The sequence below is a fragment of the Phoca vitulina genome, unplaced genomic scaffold (assembly GCF_004348235.1).
Source record: "Phoca vitulina isolate PV1807 unplaced genomic scaffold, GSC_HSeal_1.0 scaffold8, whole genome shotgun sequence".
Classification (NCBI taxonomy): Eukaryota; Metazoa; Chordata; class Mammalia; order Carnivora; family Phocidae; genus Phoca; species Phoca vitulina.
The window spans coordinates 51344327-51362116 of NW_022589711.1; the positions used below are offsets into that span (position 1 = coordinate 51344327).

Below are 17790 nucleotides of genomic sequence, written 5' to 3' on the forward strand. Positions count from 1 at the left end.
AATGTGTTTTAGAATCTGCGCCAGAAAAACACACCTTTCATTGAGCAGGGACATTCCTCTAATGCACAGGGTACTAGTCAAAGAAGATCACTCGAAAGGAGATTCCCCAGCATTACTTTCTTTCTGATTTGCTACAGACTGGGCCCTTTCTCTTCTCAGTGAAAGACATGGGGAAAAAAGATAAATGAGAATCTCTCAGGCAAGTCAGCCTCCAAAGAAAAAAAAATCATTTCCAGATAAGAAGGCAGACCTATCCCCCAGCATGGCTGTAGGTGAGACAAAAGTCAGTAACCATGTTTAATATTTTAACAAGGATGCAGGCATAAATAACATCATCACCAAATGTGATTCCACAAACCAGAGAGATTGTGCCGTGAGTTTATGCATGATTAGGCTTTTGGAGGAGGAAGAAGGAAGACGATAGAAATGCAGTCAGAATCTGATTTTTATCATCTCAGAATTACAGGAAAGAAATGGTGAGCCAGTAGAGCATAAGAATTCGTGTTCAATATCCCAAGGGAATTCTTTAGGGGTAGAAAAACCCATATAGATTGTATACACTTACAAAAGTACCTTATATGAATTACACGTGTTGGAACTGAATCTTCCAAAATCTAAATCACTCATCTATAGGAACACAGGTTAAGTTCTGAGTTAGCATCAGTTTGCTTTTTCCATGATTGTTCTCATGTATTCTGCAACATCCACTCTTCACTCAGTTCAGGAAAAAAATTCACCCTTGTCCTCAGCTCCTCCAGCCCATTATACAGATAAGTTGATTAATTTTCAAAAATGCTAACTGAAAATACTAAATGAGAAGAGAAGCTCAATGACTTAACTTTTCTGCTCAAAATCCCCCAAATGCGTATATCACTTTCTTCTCTTTGACACAACGCCTTCTTGATTAAAAATATCATATCAAGCTCTTACGCACTAGAACAAAAGACCTGTGTCTGATACACATAGCCCGTCCTTGCCCCCTCTGCCCTGAAACATTTCCTTGTCATTCCACTGCCCCAGCATGCTCAAGCCCAGGAGGTTCTGAATAGCCTCAGGCTCCTCGGAGCAACAGGTTCCAAGAGAGGCTGGGCAACTCTTTCAGCCTGTATCTCAGCAGCCCTGACTTCTGGCTTCATCCTGTCACAAGGTCCCCATGAATGCTAGGGCCAATGTATAAAAGTCCCCAGAGCAATGTTACATTGTACACCACACTTAGTGGCTAATAGGTCACCCCATCATCATCAAAAGCATTTCTGAGCATCTCTTGCCAGAGGCAGTGTATCACACAGAATGCTTGCAGTATTAGTCTGTGTTTCAGTGGCTGGCCTGGGAAACTTTTTCTGGAGCAGTAGGGTCCTTAAAGGAATTGTAGAGTTAATAGGTTGTCACAGGTCTGGGTATCACCAAGTTGACCTGTGTGATCAATCCTAAATCAAGTCGTAACATGGAGTGGCTGAGGCTGGACCTATCAGAATTCAGAATTAATATGATAAGAGGTCAGGTTTGACTCTATCGGAATCAGCCAAGTTCTGTAACAGCCTCAGCCACTCGCAGTAATCCTAGGTTCAGCTGGTCATTTACAGATGCCTGTTCTCGTTCACAAAGGGGAGGAGTGTACGAGTGTATGAGTGACTTCATAGAGTTTCTTCTCACTCCTGGGGACAGAAGGAACTCAGCACATGCTCTACCAATGGTGAGAAAGGGGTCCTGGGTGAGTTTGAATGTAGGCTCTCTATTTACCTGCATGTATCTTGGACAAAACTGTTGATCACAATGAACTCAAATTGCTTCAACTGTAAGATGAGGTTAATGACTACTGCCTACTTCACAAGATTATTGGAAAGCTCAAGTTTGGCAATGATTGTGAAAGTGCTTCATAAAATGTAAAAAATCATATACACATATTTGGAATTATTTGTGTTACATTATCATCATTATTACGGTGCTGATGAGCATACTTAACGTGTACAAGAACCACCTGGAAAACTTGTTAAAATGCAGATTCTAATTCAGTAGGTCTGGAAAGGGACCCAAGAGTTTGTTTTTTTTAAATAAAATCCCAGGTGATGCCAATAGCACGGCTCTAGGGACCACACTTTATGTGGCAATCATTCAGGACCACTTAGGACCCTTGAAAGTGGTGAATGTCTACAATGCTTCCATATGTGATTCTGGGAGTAAGAATCAGAATATCTCAGAGTGTTTATTCTATTTTGAACATAAAGGCAGTTTTTACTTGGCACTGACTGCATGCACCAAGGGCACAAGAGTCTGTCACATAACCTCAATTGTGGACTGTTGGATTGTGTTACCATAAACCATAAATGCAATCAAAGAATACTGATGAATGTCTCCTATACCTTATTTTCCCTTTAGAGATTTTGCTTTGCCTAAATACTCAGCTACTCTTTAGAGAAGATTCAATTTGGAAACTTGTTCTTGGCAGTCCCGAGAAACTGTTTCCAGTAGAGAAGAGCTGTGACTGGATGGCCTGAGAGGGACCTCTCCCTTCCACGTGTCCACCAGGCCCCGTAGACTCTCAGCAGCTATGCTCACTGTGAAATTCATCTTTGTCACAAATAGCAAATCACATGCTATAGGATATCACAATCTCATTATGGGATGTCAACTCACATCACAAATACATTATTTTCACCAGATTTACAGACAGCGTAGCCCATGTCACCGCCAGCATGTGATGGATAGGCTCGATCTGGATGTATTTGGGTGTGTGATTTACACATGGCAGGACCCTGGAAGACGTGGATTGCAGCCAGCCCCAGAAGGGCTCTAGAGAAGGTTTCTCCTTCACGGTCTCTTAAACACAAAACCCAGTGGTTGGAAAATGTTGTGGCACCTACTTTAAAGGAAAGAAATAGGGACTACTTCAAAAATATCACTGTCACACTTTCCTTAGCCTCCCATGTACTAGAATTTAGACTTCAGAAACAAGGGGATTTTGGTGGAATTCACACGAGACTCTATTGGATGGGCCGGCAAAGAAACATCTCGTATTAAATGTCCTGCTATGGAAAAACTTATTTAACAAGGCATTGTATCTTCCATGAGAAGAAACATTGTGCTATAGCATTTTGGAATTCCTGTGGAGATCAGATCTTACCAGGAGAATGAGATGTGAGAGAATTACAAATATTCTTTTACTTGTGGCCATTTTATCTCTGGAAAGAGAGAACCAAATCTTGAAAATGAAGCAGTGTAAATCTCATAGTGGAGAATTTCAGTATGAAAGGGTCTAAAACCCCTCACATCTTCTATTCAATGCTCTAATCTCTTCCCCACATTGTAGTTGCCCAATCCCTGCTTGAATACTTGGGGTATTGGGGAGATCATTATCTCCAAGAAAAATTTATTTTTGGAATTCTTGGACCGTTGGAAAGTTCTTACACAGAATGAATGTATGTCTCCAATCACCATTCTCTGGCCCTAGTTCTAAGTCTTAGTGGTTCACAGCATAAGTCTATCTCATAGTCTTCCCAGCTCCCCCACCTCTTTAAATTCTACCTCCCACCAACCATAGTTCTAATACCTCACATCTCTAATGCTATATTGGTTTGGTCCCTATGGGAAGTTCAGTTTTCTGAATGAGTAGCATCATACTCAAGACTAAATTTTTTATTTTTTTCTAATTAAATTGCATGTGCTTATCAGAGAGAGAGAGAGAGAGAGAACCAGGACAGCAAGGAAGGAAAAGAGCAATAACAGGCTAAATAAAGCTGGTGATTCTGTCCATCTCTGGCCCCAGTGACTGTGCAGCCCAGGAGAAGAGAAGAATCTATTTCTTCTGTTGGCTTAGCTCCCAGGTGTCCCTCACATATAGGCAACTCACCTCCCTGAGAGTGTTTTAAGTATTTAAGATGACTTTTTTTGTTGTTATAACATAGCACCTGAACATGAGCCAGCTACTTCATTTGGAAAACTACAAATATTTCACAGATACTAATTTTAAGCTACATGTATTTGTTTTCTATTGCTGCTGTAACAATTACCACAAACGTAGTGATTTAAAGCAACACAAGTTTATGATCTTACATTTCTGGACAGTCAGAAGTCTGAATATGAGTCTTACAGGCTAAAATGGACTTTAGCAGGGCTACGGTTCCCTCGGCAGGGCTGCATTCCTTCTGGAGGCTCTAAGGGAAACGCACTCCTTGCTTTTCCCAGCATCTAGAGGCCACCTGCATGCTCATGGCCTCATTCCTTGACTCTGTCTCTCCTAACTCCCTCTTATAAGGACTCTTGTGATTACATGAGGCCCACTGGGATCATCCAGGCCAACCTCCTCCTCTCAAGATTCTTAACCACATCTGCAAGGTCCCTTGTTCCAATTAAGATAATGTTCACAGGTTTCAAGGATTCAGATGTAGACTTGGAGTGGAGGGAGGCATTATTCAGCCTACTACCTTAAGTTGAAGCAGAGGCAATTCTGCATTTTCTAATATAGGTGTGTATTTCCTGACCTAGAAAGATGGAAGGGTGAGGAAAGCACATGCTGGTCTCAGCATCTCTCTTCCACTGCCTGGCTGTGTGATGGGGTAACTTATCTTCAGAGCCGGGACGAGGGTGGGATGAGACTCTCATGTGCCCGGAGAGTGAAATTTCACAGGGCCTCCAGAAATTTCACGCCCTAAGTGCCTTGCTTGTCTCATCGTAGGCCCTGCATCCTTTTATCTTTCTATGCTTTGGTTTTCTCGTCTGTAAAATTGGAAAATAAAGTTAATCATCACTGCTCTTCTTTATCTTGCCTTTTTGTTTTCTTTATCTCATAAGAAAGTTACACGAAAGCACTTTGTCCACAGTAAAACACTATGCACACATTTATGACAGCTGAGATTTTTCTAAAGCATGAGGGTAGGATAAATACTTCCTACTTTTCACCCAATTAAAATAAAAGTTAATTCATGTAAACAAAATGTGTTAAGGTACATGTTTACAAAGACAAATCAGGAATGTCCAAAAGGAACTGTACTGATTTATGGTGATGGTTCCTCAACCTTGGCCGCCCACTGGAATCACCCAGGGAACTGTACAAAGTGCTGATGCCAGGGTCTCATCCCCAGAGAATCTCATTTAATTGGTATGGGGTGCAGCCCAGGTACTGGGATTTTTAAAACTCCCCAGCTGACTCTAATGTGCAGCCAAGGTTGAAAACCGCTGGTTAGTGCCTATTTTAGAAGCCTCAGAAATGTGTTTCAAATTGATTTAAATTTTATGGGGAATAGAGAACGCACTTGTCCTATTTGCAGAAGGTATGCCAGAGATTCAACATGACAGGCAAAATTTACAAAATCGTATTCTGATTCATATACAAAACCATTCTGTTAACATACAGGAGGCGTCTAAACAACAAGATGCAAGTAAATGCTTATTTTTGACCCCTCAAAAAGTATGATGGATTGGTAAGAGAAGAACAGCCTAACACAGTGTCTCCTTCATAGATTAAATCCTGTCTCATCTTGGCTCTGGCAGTGGTTCTAGATATTAGCACATCAGAACCGAGGAGCTCTGAAAATGCCCTTACAGCCCCTCAGATCAGTTAAGTTAGAGTCTCTGAGGGTGAGACCCAGGCATCAGATAATTTTAAAATTTCCCCAGGTGACTTTCGTGTGCCAACAAAGTCAGAACCCCTACCCTAATCCCCTTAAACCCAAAGGCACTGTGACCAGCATTTATTGAGAACAGGCCATTTATTGTCAGGAACTGCAGAGAGATTCCTCCCCACCCTCAAGAGGCACACAGTCTTGTGAAGAAGAAAAACATGGCAACATATAGTTAATAAAGGTAAGAACAAGATGCTGTGAGCACACGAAGACAGTCATGCCATTTCTCCTTTGACAGGGCATGGGACAGAGGGAAAAAACAGAACACTCCAAAGGGCAGCAGGAGATTTTGTGAAGCGGAGATCTGACCTGGAGCTGTGGTGACAAGGGAACTTCTAGAGGAGGCATCACGTGCATGAGGACCAGAGGCCTAGATGAAAGGAATTGGCCATATCATATATAGCATTACTAACTTTCTCAGAATTACCACAGAATCGTCTGGACAATGTCATCTTGAATAGAGAACATAAGAGCATCTATCAAACTATTTAAACACAATGCTTGCAATACTACTCAGAACTAAAAGGCCCCGACTACTGATGAACATACAAGGACGCATCTCAAGGGAATTGTGCTGAGCAGACTCAAACCACTAGATACTGAAAGATACCATTCATATAATATTCATGAAATGACAGAATTATAGAGCCAGAGAATAGATTTGAGATACACAGGGGTTAAGGATGGGAGGGTGGAGAGGAGAGAGGTGTGAGAAAGAGGGGGATCATCGTGGTGATAGATTAGTTCTGTCTCTTGATTGCAGAGGTGATATCAGTCTCCATATGGGATGAAAAGGCAGAGAGCCATACACTTCCATCACATCAGTGTCAATTTCCCCATTTTGATGTTCTGCTGCAGTTAGATAAGATGTGAACATGGGGAAAACTGAGGGGAGGATGCACTGGCACTTCTGGTAATTCTATCATTATTTCAAAATATATTTTTAATGAACTAATAAAATAAAATAGATCATTACAAAGGAAATCCCACAATTTTAATATCAGTACAATTCAAAAGGCTCTTTAGGACCCTGAAAAGAGTGAAAAAATGTCTTGGACTTCCTTTTATTCTTTTACTCTCTCCTTGTTTCTCTTTTCCTTACCTTCCTGCCCTCCTTTCCTCCTTCCTTCTTTTCTCTTTTTCTTCTGTTGTCCTCCCTTCCTAATCTCTTTTCCAAAATTACTGCTTGAGGGATACATTTTAAGATTATTCCAAACAATAGGGGCACCTGGGTGGCTCAGTCGTTAAGCGTCTGCCTTCAGCTCAGGTCATGATCCCAGGGTCCTGGGATCGAGTCCCGCATCGGGCTCCCTGCTCAGCGGGGAGTCTGCTTCTCCCTCTCCCACTCCCCCTGCTTGTGTTCCCTCTCCCGTGTTCTCTCTCTCTGTCAAATAAATAAAAATAAAATCTTAAAAAAAAAAAGGATTATTCCAAACAATAGAAAGGAGGAAAAAAAATAATCAGGGGCTTAAATGATAGAAAAAAGTTAGTGATGTTCCAATAAGTCTCAGTAGTTATTAGCTACATGCCCATTCTGAAAATTTAGTTTATAATTTACACAGCAGGATACTCATATGCTATTTTATTAATATGCTAACTTCAGGCTAAAATAAGAACCAAATAACATCTCAATTACAACCACGTTAGCTCCTTTAATCTAGTGGTGACATATTAACAACAAAGAACAAACTTTGGGGATGAGAAAGAAAATGCAGTTTAAATTACAGAGTTTAGGATATTTATATATTTGAGATGGCTGGGTGGCTCAGTTGGTTAAGCGTCTGCCTTCGGCTCAGGTCATGATCCCAGGTCCTGGGATCGAGCCCCACATCAGGCTCCTTGCTCAGTGGGGATCCTGCTTCTCCCTCTGCCTGCCGCTTCCCCTGCTTGTGCTCTCCCTCTCTCTCTCTCTGACAAATAAATAAAATCTTTAAAAAAAATAGAATATTTATATATTTATAAAGTTGATTACAGACTGACATTTTATGTTTTGCTTGAAATTTGTTCATATAACAAAAATAAAGCAGTCCTCTATGGAGAGAATTCCTATACTAACCTCCCTAATGTATCTATTAAAGATAAGCACCTCTGTTGTAGCTAAGTGCTCTTGAGAAATTATCTATAAAGCAAGTCACATCTTTCCTTTGACTTCCATGTTAGCAACAAAAATGTTTGTTCTAGCAGTTCTTGCCAGTGAGAAGTGGGGCAATTAGAAGCTGCCCCCAAGGATTGGCAGGAGGCTCAGGCCTCATTCTGAACCAGGGCCCAAAGTAAGTATTCCCTGCTCGTCCCCTCAATGACTGACATTCTAGAAAATAGACAGATGCTGAAACTCAAAGGCCTTAGCACCTTCTCCATGAGCTGCAGTGCTGCAAATAAATCATCTTTGATCTTCAAATGGCATAATTTATATTTCCAAGTAAGCAAGAAATATGCATCGAAAATTATTCAAAGGGATAAATGGGTTTTGTTCAAACAACAAAAAGGAAATAGAACCTTTTCTTTTACAAAGGAAATTACATACTTTAGAAAAACCTAAAAATATCTTCTAATTGAAGAGAATATGAATATCCCTTAAGGAAAAAGAAGTAGCTAATTATACTAAGAAATTTAATGAGATTATCACATACCTTAATGGTTCTAGAGTCACTGTGGACTTTTAATTGTTAGGGTAATCTGTACCTTTGATGACTTAGAGAAAATAGATAGTTTTCTACTAGGTTATTGGAAAACTACTGATATTTTGAGCACTCAAAGTGCTCAAATAAAGCCAAATCACAATGAATCTAGAAAAACAAGTGGTGAATATAAAGAGATACTGAGCCTTCCTGAAAGTGAAATATAAAGCAGATGTGCCAAGAGCTACTTTCAAAAACTGATACCTTGCACCATGTTTCAGATGCCAGGATGCACGGAGTTGCCCCTCAGTGCTCTCCCTTCTCTGTACCTCTCCCATGGCAGGTATTACCTCTGCTGGAAAGGCTTCCTAAGTCAGATCTCTTTGTTGAGCATCGACTGTCTGTCCAGGGCAGAGAAAAAGATACACAGGGCTCCTACCTTGATAGAGCTTAACTGTTAGTGCGGGGTACACACAAACAAAACAAGCAAGCAAATAATTAAACAAAATCATTTTGGAGTCCACTAAGAGCTATGAAGGAAATCAATAGAGCAACGTAATAGAGAGTAGCTGGGTAGCGTTGCATTTCATCTGGTCTGTAGCAGCTGGTTCTTTCAAGTGAAAGAAGTTATTATTCCTGCTATACCGATTCCAGCTTGTTTCTCAGGGGTACTATCCTGGGGACTGGGCAGTGGACATGCTTTGCCCACACAAGCCTTCCATGTGGAGGAGTCTCCACCACCATGGTAGCCTGCCCCATCTCCGCCCCTCTTACGCCTGCCTGTGGAGGAGAGGTGATGTGTCTGTGTGGTGAGGACTAAAAATTGAACCTGTATAATCTTTGCCCCTTATCTTTCCTTTTCTACTTTGAGATCTTTTCCGAAAGAAGCATGCATTCTGCTCTGTTTCTCCATGTTCTGAGTTTTACAAAGGCAGATGTTCCTAACAGGGCAGGGTTCATGTAGTAAGACTTTCTACGTCTGGGATTCAGTATTAGTTAACCCGCTGGCCCGTAAATAGAAACTACATTCACTAACATCAGCTTCATTTATAATAACCAACCTGACTTACTCTAAATTCTTACATGCTCCTTGGTTCAGAACCCAAATGGACAAGAGGGCCTGTTTATCGGGCCTGCTCGAACCCGAACAACTCCACATGGAATGTCAGGGAACAGTCCTCTGGTCAAATGGATTTGGCACTGATGACTTACTTGGGACTTTGTAGGGGCACACTGCCTGACACCAGTCTACCAAGAAGTATTCAAATCAAAAGGAAATCAGCATATTTTTTAGCATTTATTGAACACATGTCACTATAGAAATAAATATTCAGTTATTATTGGAGATTTGTGTGCACTTAATGTAATTAAAATATTTTTATTGCAATGAAAATAAATCTTACCGCCTGGATGACTTTTAAGTCTTTGAAAAATGTCAGCTCATCCAGCGAGTCTGCCTTGCTGTCACCTGCAAGATATGCTTCCTCCTGCCTCAACTCCTAGAATACTTTCTTTGTATCACTCAAGCCATTTTCCACAAACAGCGTTCTATGGCAGCAGCTATGAATATGTCTTCTCTCCCATTTCTAGTGTTGTGAGCTCTGCAGCCCAGGAACCTTATCTTATTCATGGCTGTGTGCTTTGCAGCATCTATTATAGAGACTTGCAGTTAGTAGATAGCAAGGAAATGCAATTTTAAAATATTTAAAAGCAAGCAGATCATAAACCAAAAGGCTTAGAGTTGATGGCAAATCATATCATGTTCTTTTCCTCTTTACAGCCATTTAATTACATATTTAAAAATCAATGGACATCAAGGACAGTCTTGAAAAGAAGAATGTCCTGAAGAGCAGCCTTGGGCAGTTGAGAAAGGTACAAAGAGGGAGGGGCAGTGTCTCTTGTCCTATACGATTTCATGGTTTTCATTATCTCTCAACCTTAATAATCCAGGCAAGAGCGTGGATTGTTACGTGATGCAGGGACCCACTCCACCCCCCTTACAATGTTCTCTCATCCCCATCATCATTCCCAAGTGAGTATCTTAGGTGATTCCTAAGCATCCCTGTCAATGTAGACTCTTTGTGCACTGGTTGTTATATGCAACCAATGAATTATTGAACTCTACATCTGAAACTAATGATGTACTATATGTTGGCTAATTGAATTTAAAAAAATGCAGTCTCTTGCCCACAAAGCCTGAGGGTTACATGGTACCTCACTCTGTCACAGCTGCCTCCACCTTTGGCCCTTTCTGTCAGGGCTCCCAAAGCTGCCAGATGTGTAAGGGATCATGGGATCCTCCTGCATGCTGAGGAAACTGTCTCACTTCCTCACATCATATCACACGGGTTCAAAGGAGGGATGCTTATGTTCATTGTCTCCTGAAGAACATTAGGAAAACAGTTCCTCCAGCTTCTGCCTAGAGTCCCTTGTAAACCACTCCTTATTCTCTTTCAGAAGAAAGAAAAATCCCTCATGAAAATTCATGCTCAGAGAACCTGCTCTCACTTCAGTGGGACCCCAAAGCATTTAAACAAGAACTCTACCTACATCAGGGATTCCTTGCTTCAGGCTGTGCCTATCCTGTATCCTGTACCGACCGGCCAGAGAAGCAGCATGGAGCCTCAAAGCCCCTGAGAAGTCATCCCAAATTAACCGTACACTTCATCCAGCTCTGAGCCCTGGGGCTGAGAAACCTGGCTCTCCCAATTCCATCTCGGTGCTCACATAGATGAGTCATTGCCTGGCTCCACTGTTCATCAGTACAATGGAGTGGGATTTGATGAAAGAAGGTGCGAGCATTGAAGAGCCCAGGGTGAATATAGACTCCATGGTCCATCCCTCTAGTCCAAGACTTGCTGCTACATTCATAGGATCTTGAAAATGTGAGTAACTTCCTCCCCTCGTTCCCTCCCCTTGTTCTTTGTCCATCTGTATACAAAGTATTTGGACCTAGAGATTACATTGACATACTAAGAATACATGACAACTTTTCTAATATTAATACTAAATATTTTTTGGTCCTAGTTTAGTCTCATTTGATCATTCAGGCAGGCCCCATGCTCATTCATGCAAAGCTAGAGCCTATTTTAAATTATACAAACCCAAGAATACTAATGTCAAAAGTCCCATTCATATCCTTTTAAGTTAAGAAAATAGCTTGCCACATACCTACCACCTGAGACAAAGCCAGGGGCTGAGAAAAAAACTAAGTAGGAGCAACATTTACTCTTCCCAGTGGAACATACAAACCTGTGGTAGATATTCAGTAAACCAAGCAACTATTTCTGTTTTAAGCCATGATCTTTTCCTTGGCTGAAGAAATACACCAAAGCACTGGGTTTTATCTGACACTCAGTGAAAATCATGTTGCAAAAGGAATAATAGAACTGGGGTTTGCATTGTAAAGGAGCAGAAATCAACCCTTGACTTGAGCTGCAGGAGGCCTATCCATTGTACAATTCACATGTGATAAATTGCACCCTTTCTTCTCTCAGTGAGAAGCTGGGCTCAAATTCATTACATTAATTTTATTGATTTATAGTCTGTACGAGATAAAAGTCATGTGATTGCATGGCTAGCCCTGGTAATACTCCATGTCCCTTGACAGGTTTCACGATAGGTCTAAGAGTTATTTTTTCCCCTAGGCCATATCTTAAACAGCCAACCTCAGCATTTCCATAAGAGCCCAGGAATGCAAGAGATCTCACAGGTTGCTCACATTAACTCTCTTTATCCAGAACAGTAGTTCACACTTTCTTAAAACTTCTCTAAATATCATCCAACTTAGGGGAACCCATCTAAGTGACAGGCAACTCATGACCTTGAGTCCATCCCTTTCATTTTTAGATAGCTCTAATGGTTAGTAAGTTCTTAAGATTCATGAGTCTAGGGGTGCCTGGGTGGCTCAGTTGGTTAAGTGTCTGCCTTCAGCTCAGGTTATGACCTCAGGGTCCTGGGATCAAGCCCAGCATTGGGCTCCCTGCTCCCTGAGGAGTGTGCTTCTCCCTCTCCTCTGCCTTTCCTCCTTGCTCGTGCTCTCACTCTCACTCTCTCTCTGTCTCTGTCTCATATAAATAAATCTTTAAAAAAAAAAGAATCATGAGTCTAAAATCTATCTTCTCAGATTTTAAATCTGAAATGTTTAAATCCAAAATGTTACTAACTTATATACTCTTCACACACCTCCTCACAGACAGTAAGTACTTGATAAATAATAAGTACCACATAGACTGTAGTAGTTCATTGTATGATATTAAAACCACGAATGTTGAAGGCAGGTAAGCCTAAGGTAAAGTGTCACCTTGGGCAAATCCTTCTCTAAGCCTCAATTTTCTTATCCATAAAATGTGGAAAATAATTGCTTCAACCTTACAGTTCTGAAAGATTAAATGAGATCATGCGAGGCAAGCACTTAGTACAGTGGCTAACAGGAAGCACTCAAAATATTTAGTTATATTAATAGTACCATCAACAATTATTTCTGGCAATGCTGTCTTCGATTGAAAAACTGTCAGACAGATACACTGAAAGGAGATGTACAAAATAACCTACTGAGAGAGAACAATAGAAAAACTCCAGATGATAGCAGAAACTCTTGTCCTCGTAGGCTCATAATCTCCTGTGCATAAGATAGTACTTGGTACTTTTCTACATCCTTTGGGATATTGAACCTATTTTTATTATTGCTTATGTGATGGATATCAGAATCTATCATATCTAGCGATCAATGGTCATAGAATTGGAAGGGGTCTTGGACACTAATCTGTATTTTACATATATTGAAAGTAAGGCCTAGGGAGAGGGAGAAATATGACCAAGGTCATCAGGATTTTAGTGAAAGAATTAGAACCAAGAAATGACTTCTGACTTCCAAGATAGAATTCCTCCTACTCTATGATACTGCTAGTAGATACCAAGGAATTCATTGACATATGATGTCTTTGGCATTTCTGAGCTCTGTTCTATGAGGGTAAATAGATGTGTAACTTCTCTTCATATTTGCTAGAAGCATTTAGAAAGATGCTTGCTATCCTTTCTCCCCCTAGTTATTTCCAGATTTTCTACTGATCACCCTCTTAAATCATATCACTTGTTTGAATCAGGCCTCTTCGAATGCAGGTGACAGAAAACCAATTTGAATTAATTAAGGCAAAGAGTAATTATTTGAAAGACTGCTAAGTATCTTCTAGAACTGAAGGAAGTTTTGACTTTGGAAAGGAAAGAAACTTCCAGGGTTCATGGGCCTTCTGCCTAGAGTACTGCAATTAATGCAATGTGACTTCAATGGCAGCCAGTCTCGGTATCTTTTGTTCTTTTTTTAAATGAGAGACAGAGAGTTGAACTGAGAGACAGAGAGGGAATAGATGGGTAGAGCTTAGGTCGAGTGTCTACCCTTGGACCAATGCCATTGTACGAGTTAGAAAGTTACCCATTGTGTAGCTCTGCTAGAGACCTCCCTCCCCTGGGCATGAGGGGTTCTATCTGGAAAATGGGGAATCAGTGTGAGCAAAGAAGCCACCCCAAGAGGTATATTACATTTCACTTGTGTCCCCCCAAGTAGATTGTGAGTTTGCGGAAGACAGGGACTATGGCAATTTCATCTTTATAAAGTATTTTCAAACACTTTCCTTGCCCTGTGTGTATTAAACATCCAATGAGTATCAGTGGATTTGAATGCATTAGATCTGCAGTTTCCTCCTGATTCAGGCTAACCAGACCAACCCAAGAATGTTGCCATATCCAAAGACAAAAAAGAGGCCTCCACCATGTTTTCTGATCATGTGGAAAAGCTCAAACACAAGGAATACACCCTGGCTCCAAGGAAAGTTATCCTGACCATGTTTCACTCTCCAGCTTCTTGTAAGGATAGAGCCCTTCTTTCTTAGGCAACCTTCCTACTGGAAATGTCTCTTCCTGACAGCCTGGCGCTTCCCCACAGCTCTGTCTTCTGTGGTTGAAATGGAGCCCTGCTGTGCTCAGGTCATTAGGGTTCTCATCTTGCCTCTTCATATGACAGATGTCAAGAGGACACGTTCTCTTCTCCTGAGAAAAAGCTCCAATTAAATATGCTCATTAAAACCCTGTGATTCTCCTGCTTTCTTCAAATGCATAACACAAATGAATCACTTTCTGCGGACCTGAAGTCTGGCCAGAGAGTGCTTGGCCCAGGCCGAGGTGTGGGCTGACTGCCAGAACCTTGTGGGATGTACTAGGCAGTTTTCACTGTCAAATGCCAGACTTTCACTGCTGCCCCTCCAGCTGGTTATCAGATGCTGGCAGGCGACTGCATGAAGAACCCCGAACAAAATATCACAGTTTACTCAGAATCAAAAGAGTGATAACAAATTAAGGTGAAATTGAGTTCAAATCTGCCCAATTCAGCCCTTAATTGGCCTCATCCACCATTCCTGGCTTTTTAATTATAGGCTATGATGCAGTGTGGTAGGTAGGAAGGCACAAGACAGGAAGTCAGAACAACTGAGTTTGCCCATGGACCGCGCCGCTGGCTAGTCATATAATCTTTCAGCCTCAGGTACCTTGTGAGAAGAGAAGATTCTGCTAATACCTTGCAGTTCACAGACTTTATTTTAAGATACAATCCCAACAAAATTTACTACTCCTGATAAAATTACCACTATTAGCTAATATTTATAAAATATTTACTCTGTGTTGCACACTGTTATGTGCTTAATTGCTATGTATACATTCATTTAATCCTTATAACAACCTTCTGAAGAAATTTAGTAATATTATTTTCCTACTTTATAGATGAAGGAACTGAGATTTAATGAGGGAAATAACTCACTCAAGGTTACATCAACCAGTAATGACAGAGCTTTGGAACTCATGTTTTTCACAGCTGTGATACCCCAATAATGTCTCAGTGACCAAAACCAATGTGGTGATGCTAAGCTTCCTTCTTGGCCTCCTTCTGCCCTAAACACTTGGTTCCTGGTCCTAAGTACATAAGGTTATCTCCTTCAAATTTTTCACTATTTCTATACTAACTGGCAACTTCTGAGGACTTTATCCTATTTAAAAATCAGCTCATCTCTGCCTTCTAAAAACCACCAAGGTATAGCTAGTCTACATTTGCTCTGATCTCCATAAATTCACCATCCATAATTCTCATTTGGCAGTGAATATGTTGCCTCATTAAGTCATTACTTTATTATTATCATTTATCTCTTGATCATCTTCTGCTACTTATGTCCTGTCTCACCACCTGGATTGAACACCTTGAGGATAAGGACATGGATCATACTTCTTTAAATTATTCTTAGCTCCTGGCACAATGTTTTATGCTGATCAATAAATGTTAACTGGGTTCAGTATAGCTTCTTCCCCAGCTTCAGCCTGAACTATATCCCTCAGTGTCTACATGTCTGTATGTGTCCTCTTTGGAAACTATGGTATCAGAATTGACAGCCAGAAGTCTGGTGGCTTTCATTGTGCAGGAAGGACAAGGAAAGGGCATCCTGACCTATACCCATGCCACTATGCCAGCCTAGGTATGTTACCTGTGCCAGAGCTTTACCATGTCTGCACACTTCCATGTGTCTGATGGGATCAAGGCTAGCATTTCTGGGGACATCAGCCAAGAAAAAACAGCTGGCAAATGTGGAAAAGATGGTACCAGGCACCTGGCCCACTTAGATCAGCTTTCTGTGCCAGCTTTGCATTTTGCATCAAGGCCTACCTTGAGAATAGAGAGTGACTATATATTCTCTCCTCTCCAAAAGCTGATCTGTCGGTGCCAGTTTCATAATAGTCATCTGTTGGGCTGTCTGTCCACAGCACCTGCAGCTCAAACAGCTAAATCCAGAGGTTGCAAGATCTTGGCACTCCCAGAGGATAATGGCAATGCCAAGAGCTGAGGAGTTGATGAGTGTCCAAATTATTTTGTCACTCCCTCTTTGAGGTTCCAACACCCTAGCGCTGAAAGAAAGCAGACAAGTTTTCCAGGTGAATGGTATTGTTGCATTTTTCAAACATCATGTATTTTAGCAAACAGAGGAGATCCAAAAGGATTCAGTAAATTACGAAGAGCTCAATAATTTTCAGAAAGGATGTTGTCCTGTTATTGCTTCCACAATACTGATTTATTAACAACCTTCCATGTGCTTTTAATAGCCAGCTGCTTTCCAGTTTCACTGACAAGGTAAGATAAACCAACTTTGGCAACAGCAAGAAGAGAAGGTGCTAGCTATAGTTTTTAAATTGTACTTCCTCTAAGACTGCTTTGAAGGAGGTGCTGAGCAGGCAGGGTTCTGAACAGGGGAAACAGTAACAATAGGGGCAAATATGAAACATTTTTATTAATATTTAAATCTCTGTAAAGATAATTGATGTTTTAAAACAAAAATAATAACAGGGAAGAGTAGGAGACCTGGATTGCTTCTGGTCTCAGGAATTCAGCTGGATAGGGATCAAACCATTCTGAACACCTACGAACTCAACAGAAGATCAAAGAAAAGAATAGCAACAACCCTCTGAACAGAAAAGCGACCACTTTCTGGAAGGTAGGACGTGCGGAGAAGTGAATCCGAGGCGATATTCGGGAGGATAGACGGCGGGGGAGGGGGCCTCCGTCGGCCACTTCTGGCAAGTGATAGAGAGCGGAGCACAAAATCGGAACTTTTAGAAGTTGGCTCCGCTGAGGGACGTCGCTCCAGTGGCTAAGCGGGGCGTGGAACCCTCGTGGGACAGTGTGGTCTCAGGACCCTCGGGGTCACAGAAAGACCGGGGGTGCCTGAGTGTAGCAGAGCTCCCAGGTATCGGAGCAGGGAAGCTGGCTGCAGAGACGGAGCCGAGGCGCGGGCTCTCAGCTCGGGGTTGTCATAGACCGTGATCCGCAGCACAGTCGGGCCCCTGCTCCTCCAGCAGGGACCCAACAAGCAGCAGATCTGGGGAGACTCACCTTCCTCCCCCGGGAGGAGAGGCGCGGGAGCGCACCGCGGGGATCTGCTGGGTTTGGAGACTCCACCCGGGGTCGGATGCCAGATAGAAAGGCGTGGTCACAGGCTGGGTGAGCACGGAGTGCGGCCGGAGACCAGGGAGACGGGAGTGACTGACTGCTTTTCTCTGGGGGCTCACTGAGGAGCGGGGCCCCACATTCTCGGCTTCTCCGGGGCGGAGATTGGGAGGCCGCCATTTTCACTCCCGGCCTCCAAAGCTGTACGGAAAGCTTGCAGGGAACAAAAGCTCCCGGGAGCAAACCGGAGCAGATGACTTAGCCAGGACCGGCATGGGCGGGGCAATTCTGCCTCCGGCAAAGACATTTGGGAACCATGGCAACAGGCCCCTCCCCCAGAAGATCAGTGAGAACAGCCAGCCAAGACCAAGTTTACCGATCAATGAGAACGGCAGAACTCCAGCACTAGGGGAATACTGCACATAGAATTCATGGCTTTTTTACCATGATTCTTTAGTCTTTCAAAGTTAATTTTTTTAACTGTCTTTTTTTTTAAATTTTTCTTTTTCCCTTTGTCAACCAACATCTTATCAATCCCTTTTTTAAAAAATATTTTTAGTTTTCATTTGTAGAGTCA

General features: G+C 41.9%; 1 protein-coding gene across 2 annotated transcripts in view; it reads right to left on the reverse strand.

Moving 5' to 3' along the window:
* PLAAT1 (phospholipase A and acyltransferase 1) overlaps positions 1–16495 on the reverse strand; it is a 199930-nt gene extending 183435 nt beyond the window's left edge. For both annotated transcript variants that reach the window (XR_004299809.1, XM_032406901.1), the window contains exon 1: positions 15939–16495. The gene's annotated coding sequence lies outside the window, so the exon portion shown is untranslated. The remainder of the gene's footprint in view (positions 1–15938) is intronic.
* Positions 16496–17790: the final 1295 nt, after the last annotated feature.